This window comes from Tupaia chinensis, unplaced genomic scaffold, assembly GCF_000334495.1.
Source record: "Tupaia chinensis unplaced genomic scaffold, TupChi_1.0 Scaffold143574_1, whole genome shotgun sequence".
NCBI lineage: Eukaryota > Metazoa > Chordata > Mammalia > Scandentia > Tupaiidae > Tupaia > Tupaia belangeri.
The window spans coordinates 1,892,897-1,896,917 of NW_006203419.1; positions in this window are offsets into that span (position 1 = coordinate 1,892,897).

Below are 4,021 nucleotides of genomic sequence, written 5' to 3' on the forward strand. Positions count from 1 at the left end.
TTCCCTCTCTCTCTCTCTCTGTTACTCTGTCTCTCTCTGGTGAGTGCACATGCCCTATAGCAAATTAAAATAAATAAATTAATTAAATTAAATAAATAATTATTTAAAGAATGATCAGGCCCAGCTCCTGTAGTATAATGGCAATGCAGGTGCCCCACAAGGCTGGAAGCCTTGGCCCTTTCAAGGGTGCTTTCTCTCTTGTGCATACTTGTCATCATATATGAGATTCAACCAGTACAGGGACCAGCAGATGGTGTAATGCACACGTGCCCGGTGTGAGTTTCAAGCTGCCAGGTCTGGGACTCGAACTGCGGTCAACAATGTAGAAGTCCAGCACCTGAACCACTATGCCACCTGCTGGCCCCAAAGCACAAAATTTAAATGACACCATCTCTCATCTCCCTCCAGGCCCCCTTCCTCAGTTTTGGTCACTATGCATTATTATTGTGGTCTCATCTTGGTGCTACTTACAGTTCTAAACAAACTACATTTACAGTTCAGTACCTTACCCATCAACCTAAGGCAGAATTTCTTGAGCCCCACCTGCGTGTAAGAAAACAGCCCCTCTATGACACCTGCCGCCTCCTTTTAATTCCTGTTGGTTTTCTCTTTACACTGCCATGGTCAAAGTCTGTAACACTTGCATTCTGTTCTGTAATTTTCATTAAATCTTTCAAGCTTTATCTTCAGGTCGATTCTGAAAACTGAAAACCAACCAATGTTATAATTATATAAACATTATTTACTGCAGAACCGAGTAATGAGATTGCTCCTCTGAGCAGGAACTGTAGAGCCATTTCTTCCACCCCATGCTGCTCAAAGGAGAATTATTCGCTGTTCCTCACAAACATCAAGGTCAGCTGGACTCTCTTTTCTTACACTCCGTTAATTGCTCACAATTATGCCTGACATGTGTTGGCTTCATGTCTGGTCCCTGGAATGGATTGTGCCGTTTCTGGTTTCCTGATCGCCTCTTTTCTTTCTGAGAGAAGAAACAGATGTCCCCATGATATCAGCAGAAAGTCTACTCGCCATACACACCCTTCCACGCGTGGGTCCTTCGTAGGTGTAGTGAGACGAAGTAGCTGCGGTGTTTACCCAGCATCCCTCTCCCCTGCTCTTTCTTCGGGCAAACGTCTGCTCTCACAGTCCAGTTACGTTTGTCCCTCACCTCCCCAACTGCAGAGCCCTTAGAGACAGGCTTAGAACCAAGTTCTGGCAGTTCACCTTGATGGTGGCTCATCCCAGGGCTGGCCCCACAACTGTGCAAGGGTAATTAAAATCTTTTTTTTAAGCTTTTTTTTTTGCCACATAATCGACTGTGCAGTTTGAGTCTTGGACCCAGTGGCTTGAAAAACACGCTGAGTGCATGTGCATGCATGTCCAAAACCCCAAGAGGAGAATGGAGGAGAAGGGATTGAGGCATGGCCAACCCCCTGGGGGTGTTTTCTCACTTTCCTTTTCTTTCTGTCTGTCTCTCTCTCAAGTAGGCACAGGCGCCCTCTAGCAAAAACCAAAACAAATTCTTTAAAAAAAAGGCAATTAGCAGCAAGAGAAGATGAGTTTAGCAGAGATGCAGAGAGCAGTGGACAGGAGAGGCCCCAGCAACAGAGGGAGGCAAGTGGCTGAAGGCAGCTCGGGCTCCTGGCACAGTTGCTGTTCCCTGTCCCAGGCCCCCAGGAAGCCCAGATGCACAGCCTTGCCCCAGGTTCTGCAACAATCAAACCCTGCATCCCCTCCTCCGCCTTCTCCCTTCCTCACGCTGCTCTAACAGTTTTGTTACCTTTGTGACACTACAGCCAGCATCCAAGTAGACCAGGCTGAGTGATGTCATGACAAAAGAGGTCCCATCGAGGCGCTGGCAGGGGGCATGGTGGTTAAGGTGCTGGACTCCCATATGGCCAACCACAGTTTGCATCCTGGACCTGGAGACTTGCTTTCTCATTTTCTCTCTCTCTGTCCCCCTCGCTCTCTCTGGTCAAATTAAAACATAATTAATTAATTAATTAATTTTTAAAAATAGGTCCCATCTAGCAAGCACACAGTACTTTCAAGTCCCGTGTATCTCCTTGAATACTATGAAGGTTGCTCTCATTACACCAGTGCATTATAAAAACCCACTTTCCTCCTATTCGCTCTGCACGTACCACAGCTGCATTTGCATTTGTTCTTTAAAAACTCTTTCAACAACTTCTCCCAACCTAATCCACACACCTCTGTCCTCCTGACAACGCCCCTCCATCCTGATTCTCCATCATAAATGTGAAGAAGTGCTCTGGGGAGGCAGAAGACTCCACCCAGCATGTTGGAAAGGGGAAAATGAATGAAGAGACAGCGGCTGGATGGTGGTTAAGCACAATGCTCTGTCGGGCTACCCACATGGGAAGGTCCCAGGTTCACATCCAGAGATCTCCCTGCATACGCTGGGCGCCCACTCGCCCATGATCTGGGGCTGGCTGAGGCTGAGTGGATCGTGCCATCGAGAACCTATCAGGGGTACAATCTCTCTGTCTCTATCTCTCTCGGTCACAGAAGAAACCAACTGAAGAAAGGAAATGGGCCAGCCAGTGGTGTGATGGTTAAGGCAGTTGAATCCCACATGACCAACTGTGCAATTTGAGTCTTGGACTCAGCGTCCTGAAAGACAACACCAGGTGTGTGTATGTGCATGCCCAAAGTCCCAAAAGGAGAAATGGAGAGAAAGGGATTTCGGTGTGACCCTCCACCATGGGAGTATATTCTCATTCTCACCCCTACCGCGGTAAGCACACACGCCCTCTAGCAATTTTTTTTTTTTAAAAAAGGAAAAAGAAAGAAAGATGCGGTAAGCACACACACCCTCTAGCAATTTTTTTTTTAAAAAAAGGAAAAAGAAAGAAAGAAAGAGGGCCAGTCCACAGCCTGGTGGTTAAGGCACCTGGATCCCACAGGCCAACCATGCAGTTCAAGTCCTGCACCCAGTGGTTTGAGAACGTGCTGGGCATGTGTGCTTGTATACCCAAAATCCCAAAAAGGAAAGAGAAATGAAGGGAAAGGGATTGCAATGTGATCATGCCCCATGGGAGGTGCTTTCTCATTCTCTCTCTCTCTCTCTCTTTCTCTCTCTCTCCCTCACTCACTCACTCCCTCCCTCTGGCAAGAACATATGCCCTCTGACAAATTAAAAAAGAAAAGAAAAGAAAAGGAAGAAAGAAAAAGAGAGAAGAAAAGGAGAAAGAAATAAAGAGAAAAAAAGAAAGAGAAAGGAAGAAAGAAAGAGTAAAAGAAGAAAGGAAGAAAAAGAAGAAAGAAAAGAAAAATGAGAAAGAAAAAAGAAAGAAGAAAGGAAGGAGAGAGGGAGAAAGGAAGAAGAGAGGGAGAGAAGTAGGGAAGAAGAATAGAAAGAAAAGACAAAACCAGCAGATGGCGTAATGGTTACTATGTTGCTGGACTCACGTAGTCGACCATGGTTTGAGTCTCAGACCCAGAGGCTGAAAACACAACAGACTCATGTGTGTGTGTGTGTGTATGTGCCCAAAATCCCAAGAGGAGAATGAAAGAGAAAGGAATGTGGCATGGACATTCCCTCTGGGGGGTGATTTCTCGCTTTCTGTCTCTCTGTCTTTCTGGTGAGCACACGTGCCCTATAGCAAAAATCTCTCTCAAAAAAAAAAAAAAACACCTTTTTTTTGGCCAGAACCGCCATCTTCCAGTAATTTACCAAAATGATGAACACAAAATGAAAGAGAGGCACCTGATACATGTTCTCTAGGCCTTTTAGAAAACATGGAGTGGTTCCTTTGGCAACATATATGGGAATCTACAAGAAAGGTGATATTATAGACATTATAGGAATGGATACTGTTCAAAAAGGATGCCCCACAAATGTTACCATGGCAAAACTGGAAGAGTCTACAATGTCACCAGCATGCTGTTGGCATTGTTGTGAACAAACAAGTTAAGGGCAAGATTCTCACCAAGAGAATGAATGTGTGTATCGAGCATATTAAACATTCTAAGAGCAGAGATAGCTTCCTAAAAC